General features: G+C 52.5%; 1 pseudogene; it reads right to left on the bottom strand.

Annotated features, from left to right (window-relative positions):
* Nucleotides 1-726: 726 nt before the first annotated feature.
* LOC125757802 (uncharacterized) lies at nt 727-3,660 on the bottom strand (annotated as a pseudogene).
* Nucleotides 3,661-7,509: the final 3,849 nt, after the last annotated feature.

The following is a 7,509-nucleotide window of genomic DNA, read 5'->3' as shown; positions in this document are numbered from 1 at the left end:
TTCTCGTGGGCTACAAATGTAGAGCGAAGATAAAATTCAAGTAACGACATGAAGTCATTCACCGACATACCAGCGTTGTTTTGAAAGTCAATGGCCCCACCGGCTTCGATGCACTCACGTACCGCCACAAATACCTGGCCATGTGGAACAGAATAAAATAAGTCTTCAACATCAACAGAGAACATGTAGTCAATACGATGTTCCTCCTGCAAAAAACGCACAACATCGTCTGAGCTCTTGGTAGCAAAAGGGTCGTCGACCGTTAACACATTTAAATTCCTCAGCAGGAATTGGCTTACTAGGTGCTGTCAAGATCCCTTTTCACTTATTATTGTACGAAACGGAACTTCCGGCTTGTGCGTTTTCGCAGTGAAAAAAACACTGAGTGTGTTGCCTTTGCATGCAATAATGCCTCTGGCCAATTTCTCAAGCTGAAGCTTGTGGGTACTGCGCTTGCTGCGTCCCGTCTGGAGTTATGGCAAGGATGACAGTGGTCTCAAGGAACAACAGAAAAAAACATTTATTTTCGGGGCTCACGCATAGGACTGCTCTCTTCGGTAGTTCCGGCCTCACTCCTCCCGACAGTGCGCAGGCTGTCCCTTTTAAGCCGCGCGGCGGGGGCCACGCGCACCGCCTCTGCGCAGCACGTGGCGTTCGCTCGCCAAGCTGGTGGGCGTGATGCCCACACGTCCCCCCCTCAAAAAAAAAAAAAAAGCGGAGGGGACGTCACACGTCGTTGATTTCTATATCTAATATGTCGTCCTCCCTTATGGCTTGCGGGCGCGCCAGGAGGTCGGGCCGAAGGCTGCGTAGTACGAGGAGTGCCTGTGTTACTGCCTCCTCGTCATTTGGAACGTGCTGCCGTGCCCGTTCGGCTGCCGCGCGTTCCGCATGTAGCGGACTGGCGCGATGAGTGCTGCGGTGTATTTCCGGTACCCCGCACAGGGCGCAAAGAAGGCGCCGCTCCTCCTCCGTGTATGACGCGCCGGGTTCGTTCGGGTGGCGGTCCTCCAGGGTCAGTCCACGGAAGGGTTCGGGGACGTCTCTGCCCTGCAGAGATCGGGGGACCTCAGGCTGGTCCTCCGTGGGCAGCCGGGTTACCCAACCCACGGAGGTTTGCCCCGATAGTACGGTCCGTGTGGTGACGTTGTGGAGTGGCCGCACGATTCCACAGGTCCGGCAGGCTCGTGGGTGGGGGCGGGTATACTGCGGCCCTGCCCGATGAGGAGCTGAGGGCGCAGGCCTGGCATACGGGTGGCGTCGTCGGCCCTGTGTTCGTTGGCGGCGATCCATACTGCAGGTGAAGCAGGCAAATCGTCCCGGGAAAAAAAAAATGAGGTTAGCGTTTGTGTAACCGCCGGACTGAACCATGCAGGCACCTTTTATTAGACGACAATGAATTCCTACAATAACAGGCCCTTTGCGAGGGCTTACAAAATTCTTCCTCCTCAGGAAAAACTGGGGTAAGCTAGAATTGGGGGAAAAAAAAAAAAAAAAAAAAACCAGCACAGGCGGAGGAATGTGCGTTAGCTCCCTGGCCCCTTTCTGCATCGTCACCGGGGACGCAGGTTGTACCACTTGCTTGGCAGTGTCTGTGACTGTTTGGCTGAGCTCTGGTGGGGGATGTCCGGGTCCGCAGCTGCTGCGTGTTGTCGTGCAAAAAATGGTTTCAGGTCTGAGACATGAATAGGTCCACACGATTGATTAGTTAAACAATCTTTCAGCATGTACGAGAGCCTGGATTTCTGGGTGACTCTATACGGTCCGTCCCACCTGTTAGCTAAGGAAGCGGCAAAACCTTTCGAGGCGTCGCTGAGCGGGTGTGTCCGCTTCAACACCAAGTCCCCAACCTCAAAGCTGACATTTTGTCGACGCTTGTCATACTGTCCTGCCTGTTCCATTCGGGACACATCGAGGTGTTGTCTGGCTTGTTGCACCGCGTCGGTCAGCCGCTGTCTTAGGTCCCCTGCAAACTTTGAGTAAGGCCTTGAAGAAGCGGTTGCACATGTCAAAGCATTGTCCTGCGGAAAACTCAATTCTTTGCCCAGGTTAAGTTGAGCAGGAGTGAAACCTGTTGAGCGATTAACTGTCGTCCTAGTTGCGAAAGCTATTTCTGCCAGTTTCAGATCCCAGTCTTTATGACGCTCAGTATGCGCGACAAGCATAGATTTCAGATTTCGGTTTACCCGTTCCGTGATGTTAGCCTGCGGGTGATACACAGACGTGCGCTTGTGACGAATTCCCAAAGCGTCACAGGAATCCGTGAACACCTTGCTGGTGAAGTAGGTCGCGTTGTCCGTGATCAGCTGGGCAGGGAATCCGAACCTCGTGAAGGTTTCGAGAAGGCAGTCCAATACTTTCTGCGAAGTGAGCTTGCGCAAAGGAAACAATTCAACCCATTTCGTGAAATGGTCAGTCACAACAAGCAGATACTGGTTTCGCCGCGGACTCATGGGAAACGGGCCCATTACGTCACATGCAACAATCTGCCATGGCGATCTACTCTCAACTGACTGCATTGTTCCTAACGGTAAACCCCCACGTGGTTTCGCCTTTTGACACACTGAACAGGAACGCGCGTAGCGTAATACATCCTGTTTCAACCCTGGCCAGGTTACCGTACGACACAGCTTCTCGTAAGTTTTCTGCCCTGAAGAGTGACCAGCTAACGCACTGTCATGGTAGTACTTTATGAACAATTTGCGAAGTTTGCGAGGAATGACAACTCGAAACGGTGACTCCACACTACCATCGTCAACCTGAGGAAAGTACCGGAACAAGAGGCCTCCTTCTCAGAGCAGGTAGCAGTCTGTCTCCTCGTCGCTTCCGGTGTCAGTTGGATCACGAGCCGCTAGCTTTTCTGACACCTTACAACAAAGGCCATCGCCATGCTGTGCTGCAAGGAGCTCCTGTTTACTCACCAAAGTACCCCAACGTGACTGCATTGTCACAGCTGTTGTCGTAACCGCACACACTGTTTCTGGCTCGACCTGGGGTTCAATAGACAAAGGTGCACGTGAAAGTGCGTCAGCAACTGTGTTAGTGCTACCCTTCTTGTACTCAATGACGTAGTCGTAGCGCTGCAAGGTAAGCGCCCATCGGGCCAATCGTCCGGAGGGATTAGGCAATCGTTTCAGCCAAGAGAGCACTTGATGATCAGTCTGAATGACAAACTGAGCCCCGTCCAAAAACATGTCAAACTTCTTTAATGCGAAAATGATAGCCAGGCACTCTTTTTCTGTTACCGAGTAGTTGCGTTCCGCCCCGGTCAGAGTGTGGCTTGCGAAGGCAACGGGCCTCAGAGCGCCTGCGCATTCCTGTAAAAGTATTGCGCCAAGTCCGTAACACAAAATGTTTGTTAAGATCTGGCAGCTGAAGGGAGGCCTTACTGGTGATCGCTTTCAGAAGTGTGTCGAAAGCTGCTTGTTGCTCACCGCTCCAGAGCCATTTCGCGCCTTTCTTCAGCAACTGAGTTAGAGGTCGGGAGATGTCTGCGCACTGCGAAATGAAGTCACGATAAAAAGCAATCATTCCGAGAAACCTTTGCAAGCTCTTAGTGTTCTGGGGTGGGGGGTAATCTGCAATCGCCTTCAGTTTATCTGGGTTTGGTTTTAGTACGCCGTTGTCGACAACAAACCCAAGAAGGTTGATTTTGTTAGTAGCGAGCTGCAGTTTTCTGGGATGAACAGTTAGACCGGCTGCTGACGTGCGCTGTAGCACCGTATGCAAGTGTTCCAGATGATCTTCAAACATGCGCGAAAACACCGTCACATCATCAAGATACCAAAGTGCATAATTAAACTTTGCATCACCTAAGACCGTATCCATCATGCGCTGATAAGAACTCGGACTATTGGAAAGACCAATGGGCATGCGCACAAACTCGAACAAGCCTCTATGACATGTGAATGCCATTTTCGGGATATCGTCAGGGTGAACCTCGATTTGCAGATACCCACGAGAACAGTCGATAGTGGTGAAGAACTTTGCGTTTCCCAGCGCATAAGTTATGCTCGATATTGCTGGCAAAGGGTAGGAATCTCTCACCGTGACTGTGTTGAGCCTGCGGTAGTCCACACAAAGACGTGCCGTACCATCTTTCTTTGGGGCCAATACCACAGGGAAGGCCCACGGACTGTCCGAGGGTCGTACGGCTCCTGTGTCGATCATTTCGTCCAGGGCTTTATCGAGAACGGCTCGCTTGTGCTGGCTCAGCGGTCTCGGGTTGCAACGCCATGGCCGGGCGTCGCCGGTATTGATGCGATGCACTAGGACGTCGGTCTTCCCAGGACGTTCCGTAAACATTCCTGAGAACGGTGTCAGCACGGCCTCTAGCTGCTTCCGTTGGTGGTTCGTTCCCGTGAAGTCGCTGAGGGACTGCATGACTGCTGACGGCAGGTTGGTGTGCATGGCTGCCACGCCTTCCGCGTGTCTTGGTGCAGGCACGAAGTCTACCTTCTCCGCAAAGGGTGTTGTCTCGGACTCTCCGTGAAGGCGGTAGCCTCTTGCAGGAAAGTCGAGTGTGAACCCCTCGTCTGTAAGGAAATCTCGGCCGAGAAGCATTGGCACTGATAAGCCAGGCAAACAAACAAATCGCTGGCGCTTCGTTTTGGCATTAAAGCTTATCCGTAACCGAACGCAACCTTCAGCGTTTGATACGTGGCTTGATGCCATCCGCAGCTGAACATTTGCGTTACGAAACCTAATCTTTTTAGCATTGCACTTCTCAAGCAACACGTCGCCGATTAACGAGATTCCGGAACCGGTATCAAGAAGAGCCGGTACGGTAATGCCCAGCGCTTTAACTTTCATCGTTGGTTCTGGAGACTGCGCCTGCGTTACGCGGCATACAGAGGGAACGATGACTGACTCACCAGCTTGATGTTTGTCCATTACACGCTCCGGACAGCGTTCCACGCTCCTGGCATTTAAGGCCGTGGTCTGCGACACACCGCCAGTGGTTAGTGTCGCCGGCCGAAGCAGTTTCCCGAACCTGCATTCGCGCTACGGCGCGCAAAGCATTGCCGCCTCGCATGACCAGTTTGACCGCACTGGTAGCATACGACATGCGTATGTCTGCGTTGGCCAGTTAACCTATCACTGAAATCACGCCTTTCGGCGGAGTGGCTCCCGGAGTACCCATAACAGGAGCGCCTGTCGCAGTCTGCTCGCGCAGGACTTGTGAACCCGGCGTATCGGGACTGGGGGTCCGACCGACTATGCTCTTGTATGGCTCGAGTAAGGAGCAAGCGCTCTGCACTATGACGCTGCTCCGCGGACACTTGCTCCCAGGGACAGCTTACCCCTGATACGGTATTCAAAGGGGCCCCGCGCCGCCCTTGCTCATGTGACTCATGTGCGAAGGGGTCCAGGGCGCGGGAGGAGATAGCCGTGAACAGGGTTGCCAATGGTGGCTACTTTTCGCCAAATTGGCGAATTTGAGAGGCCCATGGCGACCTAAAATTAAGAATGGCGACATGGCGAATTTTTGGCGATTTTCGGCTTAGGTCTCCACTGAGTTATGCATCCTGGACCCAGTGTCTTCCCAACGAATGAGCGGCAACATTCTCTGTATTTTTCTTGGTTTTAGACCCCCGAGTAGAATGTGCGCATTAAGCGTCATTCGGTATGTCCGTCCCGTAACTCGTGTGTATCTCCTCAATTCATCTAGATGCAGGAGGTACTGGAACGTCCCCCAGCGACATTCCAGCAAAATTTAGGTCAGCGGACTGCCTTGCAAACCGCGAGGGGGCAGTGTATGACTACAAGTTTATGGCTATAGGTGCTTTAAGCTTCTCTAAAGTTCCGCTTCTGAAGGATCTAGACGACGGGTTGGCCGCGTGCTCCGACCATTTGTTCCGCCAAAGCTCCAACTGTTCTGAATAGCTTGGCGACTTATTCACTGTTGCAGTACCCCCAACTCAGCTCGTAAAGACAGCTTTGGAATAACGAAGAGAGGCGGATACGCCGCCATTTGTGCAATAAACAAATATTTATTGAGGCATTTTCCACTGCTCTCGGTGAGCGTGTGCAATGAAAACAATTGGTATATAACATTTTACATTGTCTATCTGTTCATTAATAACGCACTGGATTGACACGTGCAGATATTATAAGTGACTATATGAAAAGGTCGGTGGCGTCCGGTATCATATTAGTTCACACTGAAAATGTGTAAGACTCACTAATGATCGGTTCCTGTAAGAATTCTCTCGAGTTACCTTCAATAAACCTTTTAATCATTTTAATTCACATGAGGGTACGTAAAGCTGTCTACAAACAACGCTTTCACGGTTTTCGCTTAAGGTTTAGCACACGTTTACCCTTGAAACGAGCGGACAGGGATGGGATATCATGAGCGTTTCATTCATTCACCCTTGCGCCACCACGCACATCTTGCGGCTAGTCGGGGAAGCAGCCCCATGAACTGCCATGGTGAAGCGGGCGATACGAGTGGCATTGAGAAACGTCAATATAATTTAAGGGTCTTGGATGGTACTGTATTCTACGGTGCTATACGTGAGTGGAAATATTTATTACTAGTTATGCCGCATATATCTAGAATGGCGACTTTTTTGGCGAAATATGGAAAAAAATGGCGACTTTTGGCGACTTTTTGCTCGTCGTTTGGCGACATTTACTCTAAAGTCAGTGGCAACCCTGGCCGTGAATGCGCCTGGGCTCGTCAGGTCGCCTGAGGGACTGGCTACGGGGGCGCGCCAAGCCACTGACGGCTCAAGAGCAGATTGCGGCGCTGGCGGTGGCACGTAAGTGCTCTCAGCTAACAGGGCGTCTTGTACACCGCGGGCCTCCCGTGCGGGGTGCTCAAGGGTTTCGAATGTGCGCTCATAAAGAAATGGCCTTAATCTGGGATGACTCTGTCGAATGACCCGAGCTACTTGGTCCCTTTCCGAGGCAGTCGGTGCTGCTCGGCGATGCAGTTCCTGCATCGTCCGGACGTACTCGAGCAAACTTTCGTCCGGATGCTGGGTTCTTAGTTCGAGCTCACGCTGGACTCGCAGCTCGTACCCAAGGGGCAGAAATTCCTCTCGGAAGCGCTGTTCAAATTCTGCCCATGTGGTGAAAGGCGTTTGTAGCCTCCACCACCGTCCTGCGGCATCCCGTAATGCCAACGGCAGGATTCGAGCCATCACGTGCGCTTCCGAGGCACCGGTCGCTCTGACATACCTGTCTATTTCCTCTAGGAAGTCCGCCACAGATTTCGGGTCGTCGTAACCCGTGTACGTGGGTAGCGTGGCCGGAGGTAGGAGCTGTGGTTCGCCAGTCTGAGTGCCCATGCGGTCCATGATCGCGTTGCACAACTCAGCGACACGCTGAAATGTGTTCAGCTGCTGTGCCAGCAGCTGGTCAGCCTGCGAAGAATCCTGAACCGTCCCAGACCGGAGCTGCTTTCCGTCCGCCTGTGCCATGGGGAAAAAAAAAGTACCGCGCCACAAAAGACCACACACACGCGAATGCGCTACACGGAGAATCGACGAACAAGACAAG

Source organism: Rhipicephalus sanguineus, chromosome 3 (assembly GCF_013339695.2).
Source record: "Rhipicephalus sanguineus isolate Rsan-2018 chromosome 3, BIME_Rsan_1.4, whole genome shotgun sequence".
In the NCBI taxonomy this organism is placed as follows: Eukaryota; Metazoa; Arthropoda; class Arachnida; order Ixodida; family Ixodidae; genus Rhipicephalus; species Rhipicephalus sanguineus.
Note: the sequence above shows the minus strand (reverse complement) of the source record. Positions and strands in the feature narration are given on the sequence as shown.